Raw genomic sequence first — 18,702 nt, 5'->3', positions numbered from 1 at the left:
AGGTTAAAATGAGAACTGTATGATGAATTAGACTTTCCCCCCCCCAAAAGTAGGTACTGAAATTAGAAAACTAAATCCATTTGTAAGCTCATAAATGCAAGTGGCCTCATTTCCGATGTGCTGAGCAAATGCTGCATCTGCCTGTTTCTATTATTAACATTGGTTCTATTTCTGAAAAACAGCTGTCGGGAAGGAGATCCTACAGGATCTCCTCTGATGTGTCTAGCTGGCAAATAGCCAAATATGACTGCAGTACCTACATGTCATGTGAGTACAGCTGGAGATATGGGGATGTGATGCCAAGCTTTCTGACTGGATGTGTAATCTTCAGGTAGGAATCTGGCAGAGATGCTGAGGGAGGAACCCCACCACACTCTAATTAAGTATTTTTCTGTTTTGACTTCTTTTTCATATCCCTCCGTCCCTTCTTCTTCACACACTGGTGCCCATGTTGAAGATAGAGACTATTTGAACCAGAAGAAGAAACTCTTACAGTGTTGGTTTTGAGAGTGAGATATCACAGATGTGACCACTTATGTCTGGGTGGTGCACAGGCAAATGAGGCTTTTCAAAACTGGTTCACATCTCACAAGTGCATGGTCAGAATTGGAAAACAGTTGTGTTAATAAAGGGCACCTGAAAGCTTAACTGTGAGCCCAGATAAGGTGGTTTTTGAGCCTTTGGTTTTATTCTGCAATTCTGTAAATTGCACAAGCATTTGTGCTGCAGAGAGAAAACAAAGTGCCCCATTGGAAAGCTAGTAGTGCATTCATCCCCTCAGAGAACAAGCTTATTTGCCCTTTTCTTTTTATGTTGCTTATCCAAACAATTAAATAAATTTAAAAAAAAAAAATCTGCTCTGAGCCACTCTCAAATGTTTTCAGGCAGTAAAATAAATGAGAATCGGTAATCTAATACAGAACTGATTTGAGTGTGTTTACATGTGATTAGGAAGCTAAAAGGTTTATTCATGCCTTTGGCTCTGTGTATATGTAGAAACAGCTGCGTGAGGAGGCTGCTCTTGGCTGACTGCTTTCTGTGCAGAAAACCCCCAAAACTTGGGCATTTGTCTTTTTCTCCTCCAAATGTCCAGTCTGTGACAGCAGGGAAGACTACAGAGTGTCTTTCAGGATGTAAAAGCTGTTATTTGTGCATCCAAGGAAGGATCGTGCTATGAAGGTAGAAGTATCTTTCTGTAAGAAAAGTACATACTGGAAAAAATTGTGAACTTCTCTGGAATGGGAGGAGTGGATTATGTTAATATCTGCAAATCAACTTTGCCTTCTTGATTCACTTCATGCTGCATCAATTATATTGTAACTTTTCAAACTGCTGTCTGTAAGTAGCATTGTTAACTATAGCCAAAGTTTGGGAAAAGATTATCCTTTTAAAACTTGATTGCTTGCTCACCAAGAAAACAACTAGAAGGCAAAAAAACCAACAACAAAAAAAAGCTTTACCAGATCCTACAAAGAAAAGGAATTCTGTCTATTTTTCACTTCTAAATACTATAAGCCCCCCAAAAATTCCCATTTTTGACAATATAAAATATTGCAATGTGAAATACAATTTTGGTTATATTATATATGATATTGCATAGAAGTACATATCACACAGAGGTTCTTTATTCTGCCAAAATGCAACATTCCACTCTCATAAGAGCTTACTCAAAACCAATTTTATATGGGGAAATTCATCAAAATCCATAGGTTCCCATGAATTTTCTCATGCCACTCAAGCTGCTAACTCCAGTAAAAGCTGTTCAATTTAAACATTTTCAGCCTGTCATAAGTTCCACAGGCTTATTTTGCTTTAAAATGTAGTTTTTCACATCCTGGTTTGTGTTACTCCTTTTTTGCATTATGAATGGAAATGAGTTTATGACCTGAAAAAGAAAGCGAATGGTAGAGTAGGGAGCTCTTCCATAATGTAAAGTGTGGAGCAAAGAGCAGATAAGATAAATCCCAGTATGCAAGCTTTGCACAGCTGTAACTTCTGTAATTCAGTGATATTTCTTTCATTTCTTCCAGTTCTTGGTGGAATGGCTGCTGAACATAAAGGATGAGATGTTCTTGACTCACACTTTTAAAACACTTGTTAGCAAAATTACTCTTTCTCTTTCATGTCACTGGGGGTTAATGTTCCTGCCTGAAAGAATATCAGGCTTCCATGATCCAAGAAAAGTTTCCTCAGTGCTAAACATTCACTTGTACGTTTATAGACAGTCCATGTATTGACCTTCTGATGGTGAAGATAGCACAAAAGGAGCTGTATAAATGACACCAGTGAGTAAAGGATGAGAAGAAAGAAAAAGTAAAGTGGGAGTGACACCCTCAAAAGATTTACTGGGAGAAAATGCTTACTGGGAAAAACTTACCATCATTAGTAATGAATGAAGAATCTAACAGAAGGAAAGCAGGACAAAGGTGGCTGCTGAAAAATTAGCATTTAAATGCTGTGGAGAATAATATAGTAAGAACTGTCCTAGCACAAATTCTATGCTGCTCACAAGCACAGTTGGAGTCTCTGCCCTTCCTGACTAGTTATGATCTACCTAAACAAGGTAGATGCCAGGACAAGGTATATTCCTTCTGAGAGGTATGACTGGGGTGTGTCTGTTTTCAGATGCTTTGCATGTGCCTGAAGACAGAATGGACAAAAATCCCAAACAAACAAAACCAAAAACGACAACAAAAAAAAACAGATGGGAGGAGAAATTCTCATTCTCAAAAATTGTGATATTATTTATTATTTCATTGAAGTTATATGAGCCTAAGTTATTTCAAGGCTGTTTGGTCCTGCAATAATAAGGCATAGAGGAAGGAGCAATTTGGTAGCAGAACTGGAAATGTTCATAAATTATTTTGAACGTGCCTTGTTGAAATGTTCTTGGTTTCAGAGAGAACTGGTTCCTTAGCCCTGTGTAATCATAAGCCTGGCCTAGAGCAGTAAGAAGGGAGAGGAGGCAATCAAATGAATTATAAAACAGAATCCAAAGTGCACTACTAAGGCAGAGGGCTTTTTCTCAGTGTTTGTGTCTTTCCTGCTGCTGGCAGTCCATGATGACATGAGAAAGCTACCATGTACCAAGAAAAAATTAAAGGAAAAGAATATTAATAATATGGCAAATTCTTTCTCCTCCATATCTACTGTCAAGGACTGACCTCTTCATTTACAGCTCTATGGAGGAATGGGTTGTAGTTACTGTATTACCCATCCCTGACCTACCTATGCATAACCACGCTATGCATATTTTAGCTCATTTAATCTTTCCTTTGAAGTCATTCCCTCCAGCTCTTTGTCATTTGTCTTGCTTTTGTCTGAACTCCTTCCAGTTCATCTTGGCATGAAGGTAGCTAGATGAGGGTGTTTGGAGTGTGCTTTCAAGAATCAGAGAGGGCCATCCAACCCTTGGCCGTCTTCCAGTCTGACTTGGTAGATCCATGGGAACACTAAGTGGTGCCTCCCTGCTCCTAAACTCTGTATCCCAGACTGCACACTGTGGAGCACCTAAAACAAGATCTGCAGATTGCACTGGCAGTTAGTTTGGGTTTATTTTTCTGTTGTTCAGTTCAGAACAATCCCAGTTCTGATCCTTCTTGCTGTGTATACTCCTTAGATCTTTTTCAGCATTGCTATCTTTCTTTTTCTCCCACAGAATATCTGTGCTGCAGTGCATGATTCATCAGACACGCTTTTCTGCATTTTTCCAATATGTATATCCTTCAGTGTTTCTAGACAGTATCATGAGGCTCTTAGTGCATTGCCTTAGGTATTTGTGTTTCTCCTCTGTGGGCTCCTCCCATGAAGTACGAAATTGATTATTGTCTGAATTTTATGAGGTCAAGTCACATAACGATTCCCACATACAAACAGAAGATTTTGGCTCAGTTTGCTGCTCTTTTTCAATTTCCTAAGTCTTTCTCCAGAGCCTTAGTCAAGAAGACAGGCTGTTTGGTTTCTCAAAATATTTCCCTGCTATGCTTCTCATTTGAAACTGAAATTAATTAATATTTCTTTCCAGCACTTGTTGACCTTCAGTGATGCTTGAACAGCTTCTGCAGCCTTGAAAGTGAGACTATAAATAAGATCTCATTGGTCAGTTTTTAAATTAAGAGATTGCTGTCCCATTCCCAAGGAAAAATATTATTTGTCGTAAAACTAACACACACTCCCCTCATTTTCCCAAATGTGAAGACAGTGTCGAAGGACAGGGTAGTGGAAATACCATGTCAGGTGTCTTGGTGTGATATTACAGATAGATAAACTATGGTACCCTGAGTATGTCCAAACCAATGCGTGTAAGAACATTCTAAAATGTTTCAAATGCCTTATTATAATCAAAGTTTTGTACTTATATCCTATTCCATCAACCATGTAGTTCATAGTTGTGCCAAAAAAGCTACCAAGATGATATGCATTACTTATTCATTAATATTTCATGATTCCTACAGTATATTCATCTGGATGTTTGTTTGCTTGATTCTCTACTGTGCATGCTGCTGATTCCCTGTACAGTAACACTTAGATAAACCTGTATTTTGTTCTGAAGATTCTTGTTACTTTGGAAGGTCTCCCTGCTTACTACTTTCTTGGTTCCTTGTTTCACCACAGGTTTTGAAGAACAACACTTAAATGTTTCTCCAAATGATGAATTTTTAATCTCTCATCATGTCTGTAATCTCAGTCTATTGATTCTGAAACATACACTCTCATGAGTGTAGATCAAGAGCAAAAGCAAGGCATGGTAGTTGGGAAAAACTGGGAGATTTGGCTTCAGGAATGTATTCCTGATCTGAACTAAAACCTTAATGGAGATACTTGTGGAGGGCTCATTTACAAAACATATGTACTCAGAAAGACAAAACAAAAAAAAAAAGGGTGCAAAGACAGATTTCTTTGGGTTTTGTTTTTGTAATTTTTTTGGAACAAAGAAAAAGTTCATGGATTTCATAAAGATACTGTAAATGACCTTATGTACCTAACTGTAACTTCAACTGACAGAGACCATCTACCTTCAAAAGCATTACTTATATGCACATTTAAGCACAAATCTGTGCTATATATTCATGGAAACAGATTCAGAAAATTATTTTAGATAACAGAATCACAGAATCAATTAGGTTGAAAAAGACCTCTGAGATCACCAAGTCCAACCCTTGACAGAACACCACCTTGCCAACTAGACCATGGTGTTAAGTGCCACATCCAATCATTTCTGGAACACAAGATAGTCAAAATAATTTCAGAAAGGCCATTAAGGACAGTTATCAGCTGCCCACAGATAGCTCCAAGGCCCCTATGAGGTGCCTGTAGGTCCCTCAGACGTCTGCCCAAGACTGGTCAGTATCAGAGGGGTCCAGGGTCGCTCCCCGGAGCATGAGCAAGGAGCTGGGCTGGGGGTTCCACAGCACCCAAACAACATGAGGTGTCTATGTTTAGACATCTGAATCCCAGGAAGGCATCCAAATGAGCTCTTCTTAAGGAGCTCCTTAGCATTCACTTACTAAAAATAGAGTTTAGGCATTTGCATGTGAATGCCTAAATGTAAATGTCTTCACACCAAACTGAATTCCTCCCATGCTGTCAAGTGTGTAACTCAATATGAGTTATCAAGACTAGGTAGAAAGTATATGGTCGCATCCAAAGTAATTCTGTTTTATTTTGTGCCTTTTTTTTTCCTTTGTTCGGATACCTGCACTAATTGCCTCCCATTAATTAGCTTCCTCACTGTTGCTTCACAGACTTTGAGCAAGCAAAGATAACTAAGCAACTGCCTGATATCATCTCTTGTTCTGCATCCGGTGTTATGTGCAACACTGTGTCACCAACAAGCAGATCTTGTGATACATCTGTCGTGTCGGGATATGGCAAAGGCCGCTTTTCTGAGGAGCAGGGCACAGAGCTAAGCACGATGAATAAATACAGATATAGCTCTGTTGCTGTCACAAAATTAGCTGTTTCAGTAGTCCCTGATCACGCTCTGCTGGACCCATATTCTACATATCTGTAGCCATACTCTATACAGCTAGAGATGAGTTTTCTTACAATGCTGATAGTGAGGATGATTAATATAATGCCAGTCAGAGACCAGTCTATTTCTGTAATGCCACGGTAATGCCTTTTTAAATAAAATGACCTCTTGCTTCTGGCTGAATGCGGCTAAGGCCTTAAGAAATATGTAAAGTTTTATGAACTTCAGGATCATCCATCTTTTCTCCATGTCTTCCTATCACTTACTCCCCATCTGCTCCTCAGTTTCCCTGTACCTCTGTGTCTTTGTCATGGGTGGGAGTGGGACTTTAGACACAGTTTATTAGAGAAGCCCTCCTGTTGAGTCATGAGTTGCAGGAATGACCTCTTTACTCCCCAAACTCCCTCTCAGAGAGGAGCCTGGGTGCAGCTGGAGCCAATCTTAGCCCCAGACTATGTCCACAGTTTTAAGTACAGCTTTGTCCTGCAGATTTATCGTTGGCAAACGAGGTATATTTATATAAAATGAATTCTTTATTATGACAAATGGTCAGATAAAGGAAGTTAATCAAAATTATTTACTACACAATGTAAAAGAAACTACTAGTAGTGTATACTATAGTGCACTATATTAAAGCTAGTAAAATAAGAAACAATTACTAAGTAGAGATTTGATGTAACTCACCATACCAATGCATGTGGGCAGATCTCCTTCACTTAACCTCAAAGAGTATCCTTGAATGGGCATCCGCCCTTCAAGAGAGAATCTCCACACACTCCAAGAAGAGCATTTTAGAAGAATCTGATTGTATGACAGTGGACTGGACTTTTATAGCACAAAGTCAGTTGCATGTCTCCAGATCAGCTTAGCAGCTTACCTGCCAAATCTTTCCCCCCCAAATGTTGATTTGAGGTTGAAGAGCCAGACTGGTTTTAGCATCACCTGATGCCCCTCTCAGCCCACCACTCATAGCTTGCAAAACAGGGCATTGTTTCAGTCATTTGACTGCATAGGGCAAAATATCCTGCCAGAGCCCTGTCCTTTCCTTTCCTACCTAGCCTGAAGGATGATGTCCTCATTCACCCTGGACCTGACCTACCACCTTTATTGTGCTGTAATGCCAGTATCTTTCTCCTCTTTAGCCAATCAACTCTTGCATGGCAGAAGCAGATTTTAAAACTATTGTCTCCAGGTGTTAACTGGGGATATGCTGGGGTCTATGATTTTGAAAGGACACTGTGTTAAAAAGGATTAATGAAAACCTGTTACATATGGAAAAGACTATTCCTATCTAGTAACAAAGGCAAAATTCACTCAAAAGCAGAAGGTCAGTGCAAAGGGAAATGAAATATCTAATTATAGCTTGAGAAACCAAGAAAATGATTTGTGGTGGTTTCCTACACAGGGATAAATTTCATCTGGCAACAGCAAGACGAGGCAAGTCTTCTCAGGTGTGGCCAGGGATGACAGGACATGAGGCAGGGCTGGCCAGGAGGCTGGATCACCATATTTTCTTGGTGGGAAACCAGTGTGATCAGCTCCAGCGTTCAATATGATGTGCAGCTCTACCTACTATGCAAGTGTGTGGTTTTCAGACAATCTATGTCAGATGCCCAGGCAGCTGAATGCAGACAGTTAGAGTTTGGCTTTCTTTGCATTTGCTCAGACAGATGTACCACTTTTTCTCTTATTTTTCTTTTTTTGCATCATATTTCCTGGAGTTTATTTGAGTCAGTTAACTGAATATCTAATTATTCTCTGATTACATTGAAGAAATGCATGCAACTTTTTAAAACACTGCCTTTTGCTTCAAGGTGGATTGGTGATGTCTCAAAAACTCCATTCCTTCCCTTTTCGCAGTTGCTTAAGATGGGACCTGTGGGATTAAGGACATGGACAACAGATCTACCAAGCAAGGAGGGAGCTTCAAAGGATATATAATTCTCTGAGCCTTGTTCCTTACTAGCTGTGCTAGATAGTGCACTTAATATCTGACTATGTGAATACTGTAGGAAGCTGTGTGTGCCTTGGAGTCACCTGTTCTCCGTTGGTTGCTGAATATGCACACGTAGTTTAGATGTGTATGATGCTTGTTTCTTACTGTTTATCCTGTTGTAATAGCTAAAAGGCATGACCAGCTGGGTCCCACTGCACTTGTTATATGTAATGCTACTTAGTCAATGGACTCATTGCCCAGGGGTGTGGAAAGCAATGTGTGTGTTGGGACCCTGAGTCCACTGGGTGTTGCTGCAGCCTCTTCCTCCCTCCCCTGGTGTTTGGCTGCCTGTGCTCCAGGCCTTTAATCTCTGATGTGGTGCTGCTGTGCAGCCAGGGGTCAGCCATGGCTTGGAAACAGCTCAGATATAAGAAGAAGCTGTGAGAAGCCTTCTCTGGAGACCAGCCTTTAGCTCAGGAGCTGTGTCCCTGCACGGTCACTTTAGCCTGCCCACTGCCCTAGCTAAGCCCGTTCTTGCCTCCCCATCTTGACTCTTAAGCCATCCCATCTCCATGACCACACCTGACTGTCCCAGGACAGCAGGAGGCCCTGATTCCTGGCCCAGCTCTACTTGCCACCTCCATCTGTGGTGGAATAGGGCTGTGGGGGGAGGTCTCTGCCCCATTCTACCCCAGTGACCGAATGCTCCCTGCCGTCACCTCACAGCCTGCTCCTGTTGCCGTATGACAGGTATGTCTGGTTCTATGAGCACATACCACTTGTGCAGATGCAGTCTTCCTGTAATTCCCAGAGAGCTGTACACATTTAAAGACATGCATCCCTTCACAGAATCACGAGTGGTTTGGCTTGGAAGAGATCTTAGAGATCATCTCATCCAACTTCCCTGCTGTGGGCAGGTTCAGTTCAACCTTTACTAGACAAGAGTACTTGAACCCTGTCCAACCCTCTCACTTTGAGCTTATCATGCAATGGTGCTTAATATGACTGTCCTGTGGAGATATATTTCACTGTAGGACAAAGGAAATTTCTCTGCAGAAGGGATCTAAAGAGCACCTTGGCTACAAAATAAGCCCTGAGGCAACTATAAAAGCACCTGAATGAGGATCAGTGAAGGACCTAGCTATAATGTGAATGCAGGCATAGATGCCCCTGTTGGAAGGAGATGTGCTTCAATTCCAGCCTTTGTGAATGACAACTTTTTTTGTTTGTGCTCCATCCACTCCAAAGGAGGAAAAAAGTGGGAATTGAAACATGGGAATAGACAAACTGGTCATAACTAAGCTGCACTGAAATGCTGTGTACAAGCATTTTATAATGGGCACATCTACCCACCCCACAAACCCACCACAAAAATTGGCAGGATTTGCAGCATCTGTTGTGAAAGTTTCAGCTTCAGAATAGCAAAGGGTGATGAGTTTTGGAGTTCAGCTGCACAGGTCTTTATAGGTTCAGTTTCTTGTTGTGCTCTGTGGATGAGTCCTAAACCCTGACCTCAGCAGGCACATTTTCTCTTGCCTTTTTTCTGGCCCCCCTCTGAGATACCTATTTTTCTCCCCTACTACTGAAAATTGGCTTTCCACCTCTCATGGTTTCTCTGTGTAAATAAGGCTCTCCTTACAGTTTATCCACTCAGCAGAATTAGCAAGTTTAACAGATATTTCCATGAACCTCTCATTTTTTTTCTAAAAGTTCTAGTGTTTTTGGCACTGCATCTTTCAAAAGATGTCAAGTATTCATCATAAAGTTTCTTTACACAGAATATATCACATTCTCTTGTAGTAAAGTGCTAAAGTGGTCTAAGCTTACCACTCTTGCTGTAGATGATGTACATCTTGGGATCTTCTGTTAAATGTGTGAACATTTTGCTCTCTTTCAAAAAAAATAAGTAATTCCTCTGTATATGAGTCTTCTCTGTAAGATGAGGGTGACTAATTCTCCTCATGGTATACGGTCATTTAGCTACCCCACAGCTACTTATTTCAGCCCTAATTCCCAATCAGTCCTAATGGTCTTTGGCAATTCCACCCATCTCTCATAAGCAACAATTTCTGCTCCCTGCATCTGCACCTCTAGGCTTGAACAAAACTCCTGCTGCTTTGCCACCAGCAGGTTCCTTCATTGGAAAACCAAAAGTACAGTCAGTTGTCCCAGTCCAGATTGAACTCTGTATCTGCTTTTCAGCAATAATGCATTCTCTGAAAAGTTTTCCAATGCCATCATTGCTTCTGTAATGTAAGCAGGTTTCTGATGTCTGCATGTTTATACAACTGATTGGCTCATCAAACTCTGTTTGGTTTGGTTTACAAAGTGCTGCTTTGTTCATGGCTCTGTAATACCACTCTGTCCTTTATCAAGAAAAGGCTTTTCTAATTCCATTTACTCCCTTTCTGCCTTGGGAACAAGATTTCATCTGAAAATTTTGTCTCTTTTCTATACTCATTTGTATTCTCCAAATAAAGAGAAAGCAAGCAAAGCAAATATACACTGGATCTCCAAAGCATTGCAAATTGGTCTTGTCTTGTCAGGAAACAGCTATGATTTAAACAAAATGACAGGCAGGCAGAAGTCCTGACTCAGCTTTGCTGTTCTTAAGAACTCCTGGAGGACCTTCATTGTTCTGGCATACCATTTTACCATTAAATTCTCACTTTCCTACAACTTGCCAGGGTTAGTCCTATGCTGCTGGCCCATGAAAGATGCCTCTTACACACAGGTTCTTGCATTACCAGCTTCCAGGCTGGCCCTTGCATTAAAATTGAGTGCACCCTGCTGCTCTACAGGTGCCCTGGAGGACTATATTGCTGTGGTGGACTTTGCCAGAGCACTCCAGTGTCATCCTCTTAAAGCTTGCTATACCAGTATGAATGGCTTGACACAACAAAAGTAAAGTGAACTGTACATTTGCAATGTCAAAATTGAGTAACACACTCACAGAACCTTGTAAAAATGTAGGCAATGGGAACACAGGAAACTCAAGATTGGTGTTATCCTTGTATCAAACCCAGGAGACCGAGTGAAGGTTGGCAAGGTATAACAGTGGGTCTACTACGTATGGCCAAGGACTCGAATATGGTCTATGCAACATGTCCTCAAAGTCCTGGCTGGTAGAAGAGTGCTGACCCGGATGTTCCAGGGTCTCATTCTGTTTCCACTCAGAATCAAAGACTTTCTCATCCAGCTCATGGATTTCCTAATCCCTCCCAGCACATCACTGGCTTCCACCCACCACTTTGAAAACTATGTTGTTCCTTGCCAGAGACAGGTGCAATTATTCCCTGCTTAGCTTATAAAAAGAATCAGATAATGTCTGCTTTGGTGTTTCATTAGGCATCCAAATTTAGTTTCTGTAAAGGCAGGAAACCCTTTTCCACAAGGCTTAGTGATATTTTTCTCATATAAATGACATATTTCATGCAAATGTCATTTGCATAATTACATAACTATTCAATTTGTATATGCTACTTACTGCTTGCACTTGTTTGAGACTACATTAGCACCTAAACTTCCCTGAGGGAATATGAGGTTAAGGGGTGACATTCACTTGAACTCTGTCCTGCACTGCATGAAAACTAGCTGTAACTCCTGATATTTATCATCCTCAAACAAAATAAGTAAAATCACCAAATGATATAGATAAGTCTAAGGTCATAGAAGCGGAGCTTATATTTGACCTAAAATATGCAGTTGAACTTCTATGGTTTGATTTAAAATTTAAATTTAAAATATTTTAAGAACTCTGTATACTTGACACTGAAGTAATGCCATTATCTATTACCAAGACTGTCTTTGTAAGACACTTCAGTAACAGCACGTAACTGGAGATGGAAATCCCTAATTGCCAAATGTGTGGACCAGCATGCTTAGCTTTCATGAAATAAATACACAGGGAGGTGATGTTGCTGAATTGTTAAGCAGCAGCAAATACAAGTCATAAACAGGATGGGGATTTCCATTCTTCTCATATCACAATATTGTGCTCCTTAAGCCAGTGACCTTACAGTCTAAAATAAATACAAAAGGGAGATATCAGTTCCTGGGGGTTTTCATGTAAGCTAGTCAATATGATGGAACATAAGCAATGTTGTTCTAATGACATACCCTAGCCTGATTTGAAATGTCATTGGTGTTTTTGTAGGATAATTTTAGGTTAATTGTTACTTGGGAAAGATCAGGTCAAGCCTCTCTGTTTGTGGTTTTAGTATTAAGATAGTTTATGATCTCACTCGTACAACAGAGGCTCAAAAGCACTTGTCTGAGAAACACACAGTTTACTGTGACTGCAATTTTGTTTTCTTGTGAAGAGTGGAAGGAAATTTTTAGTGCTTACTGTAGGTCTCTGAAGGCTATCCCTACACGTGCAAGAAGTTCAGCACCGTAGGAAGAGATCCAACTGGTGCTGAAGACTCAATGAGGGCAATTTTTTCCTATTTCAGGTGAGTTTTACATCAAAGCAGCTCTGTTCTGGTCCAAAGGATAAAATGGTTGTAGCAGCTGGAGGACAGTAAATCTGTTCCTCATTCCTGTCTTCCATTTTGATTTAATGTGAAAAGAATCCAGTCAATTGTAAAAGAATCCTCTGAGGCCTTCCCATCATATGAATCAAAGCATGCTAAGTGGCAACAAGTGCAAGATCCGCCTTCAAAAGCACGTTCATGTTCTGAACTAAAGCACAAACATAGCATACACTTAATGAAAATAAACACAGCTGCACTAAAAGGATTCATTTTATTCAGAGTCCCATGCTTTGGGATTTGGCCTTAAGTAAGCCTAAAAAGTGGCAACTTTCCCCATAGGCATTTCAATATAAATGCCTGGATTTATTATTTCATTGCTTTTAATATTTTGCAGATTGCTGAAAAAGAAAGTCAAAACATCCTGATCTAATTTACTAATTGTCTGAAAAATCACCTGTAATAAACTTTGCAATTGTACAGGGAACTGGTGACTTCAGCCCAAGCATATTATTCTGTGTCTGTAACTCCTTTTTCTGTAATGTTGCCATTTGGATGCTGCTGAGGATTTATAGGATGCTGTTGGTTTACTGAACTACCTGCTCACTGAGCATTAAGAAGATTTGCGTGTATGCAACATTTAAGGAAATACGAATTCATTTCAGTTGTTCATTTTAAATAAGAAAATCTAATGCAGCTTGCTCTTCAGAGTGGCAGTTTAATGTCTTTTTTACTTAATGTATCTAGCTTGCTATAAAAACAAACAAACAAACAAACATTTAACACTAACAGATTTCCCCCCACCCAATCTTTCATCTGAGTTTCTATAAATCAGTGTAAAAGGAGAGTGATAAAAAATATCACTAGCTGGAAATTACCTTGACTGAATTCTGAGACATGTAGCTCACCTAGAGGTGCTGGAACTAGAGCAGTCAAATATAGTTCCAATGAAAAGTTATGGATTAAAGATGTGAGTGTGGGACCACCTGCCTGGTGAATGGTCCTGACTTCATATACATATATAAAAAGATCATTGAGTTGCTGAACTCATAAAAATTGAAGCAAAGAGATTCTGTCTCATCAGGTCTCAAGAAAAACAAACACTGAAGCTACTTTCCTTAGGATGTAATATTGTAGCTGAGTTTCCTATTACAGGAAAATTTACCCTCTGATTTGCAGATATAAGAAGGAAGGAATAGCTAACCAAGTAGGACACTAATGGTCTTGAGCTAATTACTTTAAAAAGTTTGTTGGCATGCAAAAGCAACAAGTTCAAGCTCCCCTTATCCTCAAATAGACCAGCTGTGTGCATGACATTTTTCTTGGGGGATTACACTCTTCTGACCCGGGTCAATTGGTCCAGCCCAGTCAAGGAAATAAGTTAAATTCTCATTTTCAGGAGGGAATTTTTACTCTGGTCCCCAGATGCCCCTGAATCTTAGAAACCATGACTAAAGCTGGTACATTTCTATCAATGGCAGTGTTGATGGAGCAATATATTCCTGTGAGAACACTTTTTGTCAAGCCAACTGTACTTGGGCTTTTATCTTTCACCTCTCAGATACATTATTGCCATCTGTCTGACGAGTTGCACAGACTTTCCCCCATAAGGTCAGACTTCTCAGCAGCGATGATTTCAGGGTTTTTCACTTAAATGAACATTCAGTTTCTGAGATACAGCTAGAAACCAGCTTTAATGAAGAATTTACCATTGTGCAATCAATAAGCAAGCTATCTGTGTACTTTATGTCTGGAACATAGGGTTACCTGGTATTTTTATTAGAAGGGACATGTGTGATGATGTGAGACTTTCTCAAGGCAGCAGATTCTCTCAGCTTGAAGCTTTGTGTCAGAAACCACTGACAAATCCCTCCCCATGAAACTTTTTCCTTTGTACCTAGCACTTCGCCTTGACCCCATGGATTCCCAGACTTGTCTCAGTTTGCATATGGCTTGTCTGCAACATCACTTGAATGTGTTACATCCCTAACGCTGATGTACTCTAAATTTGTCAAAATACTGTGGCTAGGAAAGCTTAAAATCAAATTAGGAAGGCAAAGAGAAAAGCTCTTGATTACGGAGATGGAGCTGCTGCTATGAAAGCATCAAATTAAGAATGGTAAACTTGTGTCAAAAACTAATTTGTTCCCGAAGCTGTAGCTGAGCACTTAAGGAAAACTGCCTTAATGGCTGCAGTTGAAGATTAGCTCTATGGGCTCTCCCGAGGTGGAGTCCTTCGGAGGAGAGCGGATGCCCCTGCTCTGGATCGCCTCATTCCTATGATACCTGCGCAGTGCAAGCATGCCCCTGCATGCAAATGAATCTTCAAAGCAACTTGCTAGGAAGGTCTGCTTTCCCCTCCTTCTGGCTAATCAATTTAGAGAAGCTTATTGTAGTGCACTTTACTGTTTGTGCAAATGCAAATGAAGTCTTGTTTGAGCTTGTCTGTGACTGGGATAGACAGAGCTCTTCTAATGTGTTGATTTTCTATACCTTGCTCATCCACCTGTGTCAAAGTGGTTTGAATTATATTCCTTCTGACAACTCCCTTCCTGGACATGGAGCTTGTGAATCTTTTTGTGGTGCCACAGCAACTTCACAGAATCACAGAATGGGTAAGTTTGGAAGGTCATCTGGTCCAACCCTCTTGCCCAAGCAGGGCCATCCAGAGCACATGGCACAGGATCGCATCCATATGGTTCTTGGATATCTCCAGTGAGGGAGAATCCACACCCTCTCTGGGCAATCTGTTCCAGGTCTCAGCCACCCACACAGTAAAGAAGTTCTTCCTCGTATTCAGGTGGAACTTCCCATATATCAGTTTCTGCGCACTGTGGTTTGTACTATATGGTTTGCACCAGGAGCAGAGCCTGGCTCCATCCTCTTGGCACCCTCCATTCAGATGCTTATGGACATTGATGGGGTCTCTTCTTCTTGAGGCTGAGCAGGCCCAGCTCTCTCAGCCTTTTCTCTGAGAGAGATGCTCCAGTCCCTTAAGCATCTTTGTCTCCTCCCACTGGACCTGCTCCAGGAGCTCCTCTTGTACAGCACTCCAGATGCAGCCTCACTGGGGCTGAGCAGAGAAGCAGGATCATCTCCCTTGACCTGCTGGCACCACTCCTCCTAAAGCAGCCCAGGATACCTTTGACTTGCTTCTGTACAAGGCCACTGATGGCTCATGGATAGCTTGTTGTCCCCCGGGACCCCAAGTCCTTCTCCACAGAGAATGCTGCATTCCAACATATCAGCTCCCAGCCTGTTACTGGTGCCTGGGGTCTTCCCCAGGTGCAGGACCCTGCATTTGCCCTTGTTGAATTTCAGACAATTCACAGAATCACAGAAACATAGAATCAGCCGGGTTGAAAAGGACCTCTGAGATCATCAAGTCCAGCCCTTGATCCACTACCACTGTAGTTACTAGCCCATGGTTACTAGACTATGGTTACCACTATGATTATTAGACTGTGGCACTAAGTGCCACATCCAGTCTCATCTTAAAAACCTCCAGGGACAGAGAATCCACCACTTCCCTGGGCAGCCCATTCCAATGCCTGATTACCCTCTCTGTAAAGAATTTCTTCCTAATATACCTTCATCCACACACTCATTTCCCTGGTCCTCAGACTCCAGGGCCTCATACCTGTTGTATTAGGGCAGCTGGGGAGATGAAGTAGGTCTGGAAGGACTCGCCTGCCACTCTGAGCAGAAAACTGTTTCCACTTCCCTCCTTCTCTAAGGTGCCCTCCTTCTGCCTGATGGTGAAGGGGTAGGACTGCTCCACCAGTCAACCTCTTCTTCAGAGTCCCTAAGACTTCTTAGTCTTTCTGCTTCATCTCTCAGCTCTGCCACTAGGCCTACGTGGGATTATGAATAGATTGTCTATAATTGTCTTGCAGTGTAGGGTGAATTACAGGCTTTGTACCAGGGTTGCACTCGGTGTATTAAGAATACTTGTACCAATGTGGTGTTCTGCTCACTGCCACTACTACCACTACAGTTTTTTGGAACTCCCATCAAAAATAATACAGGCTTCTGTCCACCTTTATGAGCAACATCTGCATGTAAGAGCAACAATATATCTCACTTCATTTCTGCCTCCTTATAACATGTCCATAGGTATCTATATAAACAGGTTCAAGTAAGGCAAGGTATTAAGTACAAAACCCAAAGAGACTCTTAGAAGATGAGCTGGCCAAGTACTGGTTTTTTAACTAGGCATGAAATTTTGACATAGAGTATGCTCAGGGGGGATGTACAATTGGAATATTTCCCCTAAATATTGGGAAGAAAGTTTAGACTGTGTTAAATAAAGGTTTTGAAAGGTGAGTGGGAATAATATTGTATAACATCTATTGCCCATAACTAGAAGGTTGTGTAATGTTAGTAGCTGTTAGAATTAGAAATTTTTTTGTGATGGATAGATAGATGATTGATAGATAAATAGGTAGGTAGATAGATAACAGAGAACTGAAGCTAAAGCAGATTTCCAAGTATTTTAACTCTGTTGCTATTTAACAGCACAATCAATAGTTCTGAAAAGGGAAAGACATTTGCAATGCTAATTGCAATTCACAAGTGGGGGCGTACTGGGTGGGTGGAAGAGTTAGTTGTTTGCTTGCCGAGGGACATTTCAGAGCTGCTGAAGTTCTGATACTAGTAATTCTTTTTGTAAAACAATTATCTGGCTGACTAGAACACAGGAATAATTTCTAAATCAAAGAAATCAATGAGGGTGGTACTTCCTCAGGTAGTGATTTTCTGGCAGTTTTTTCTGGTTGTTTCAGTGCTCCTGCTGAGAGGAGAGCTTGTGATGAAGAGCTTCCAGCCATGGAGCTAGTGGGACCAATAGCTTTGCTAGCTCTTAATGGTCCACAAGGCTTGTTTCCCTTCATCCAAAATTTTGTTAAATATCTCTTGTCTATTTTCTGGTATGTGCTTTTTTATTTCTGAATAATAATGGATATTTTTATCTGTGGTGTGACCTGAATCTGCCAACCTTATTTAACCTGATTAGTGCTCTACTCTGTGCGTGCAGAGAGGTTTGTTTGCCCCAATGGAAGCACTTGCAGAATAAAGTACACACCAGTGTGACAGAGGATGACAAAACTGAGCTCTTCATTCCTCTCTTCCTCCTTAAGCTAGGGTGAATGTTCCCTGGACTCCACAAACTGACTCCACAGCATGAGAACAGAAGTTTGTGTGTATAAGACCAGAGTGCAGAATCATTTTGAGCAAGAAGAGGAAGAAAAAACAATATTCTGATGCCAAGTCTTGTTAGTTCCAACTCTTAAAAGTGTCACTCTAAGCGTGTGGGATGAAGTAATATCAAAGGCACCCATCTCCTGGCATTCTCCAGTTTTCTGCTGGCCTCCCAGTGTCCCCCAGGATGTTCAAGAATAAGCTGGAGTCAGATGTGGTGTGGAGTCAATGCTACCTTGTGCACTCAGAAACAATTCTTAACTTGGTCTAGGTGAGAATTTCTGCTTTACACAGGGTAAAATGTAAATGTCTGTGGCACCTAGATGTCTCAGACATACAGTTTTAAATACCTGAACTAAGAATTTTAGAAGATCAAATATTAATATATGGTTTCTTTTTGATTTTTTCTTAAACAACTAACAGAGGACTGACTACTATTATTATATATGTTTTTATCATTAAGAAATTGAAGTATGCAATTTCCTTTCTATTCCTTTGAAATTAGAGCAAATGTTTTCATTTCCTGAAATAAATCCATTTTTTTTAATAGAAAAAAATCCTGAAATTCCTTATTAACTTCTGCTGAATTCAAAAAAATAATTATTGGATAAGGGGGAACCTGGAAAGGGTAATAGACTTTCTTTTTCCATTTCAATACAGTGTTCTGAAGCTATTTCATTATGTTCAACTTTTCAAACCAGTTAAAAAGCTTCATAAAATAAATGCAATAGTTCGTCTCAAAGTATTTTGATAATCTCCAGCTTTTCCCTAAAAAATCTTATCACCTCTTTGGTCAAAGTAAAATGTATTTATTACCTGCAGCAGTATGTGAACATGTGAACAGAAAAGGACTATGCAGAGTGCTGGTGCAAGGCAACGCAGACATTTTAAGATCATAGGAATAGATATCTCCTGTACTTCAGAGTAATGTCTGGGTAAAGCTAGAAAGATCTGGCTGATTCTGGTGGGGTTAGTTAGAATATATCCAGGAGTAGCCGCTCTCCCTGCTCAGCCACAGGCTGATACGAGATAACCTAGTGAAGAAGCAAAGAAAAAGGGACTTTGGTGAACTGTGTGACAGCACAGAGAGGTGTAATGGTATGAACAGTCTCCTTTTGTTT

The 18,702-nt window shown here is 40.6% G+C and overlaps 1 long non-coding RNA gene across 19 annotated transcripts in view; it reads left to right on the top strand.

Annotated features, from left to right (window-relative positions):
• The window catches only part of LOC126648896 (uncharacterized), a 286,520-nt gene that overhangs the window by 150,167 nt on the left and 117,651 nt on the right, over positions 1 to 18,702 (top strand). The gene's annotated exons all lie outside the window — the stretch shown is intronic.

This window comes from Myiozetetes cayanensis, unplaced genomic scaffold (assembly GCF_022539395.1).
Source record: "Myiozetetes cayanensis isolate MyiCay16 unplaced genomic scaffold, myiCay2020 scf5-8, whole genome shotgun sequence".
Taxonomy (NCBI): Eukaryota; Metazoa; Chordata; class Aves; order Passeriformes; family Tyrannidae; genus Myiozetetes; species Myiozetetes cayanensis.
Note: the sequence above shows the minus strand (reverse complement) of the source record. Positions and strands in the feature narration are given on the sequence as shown.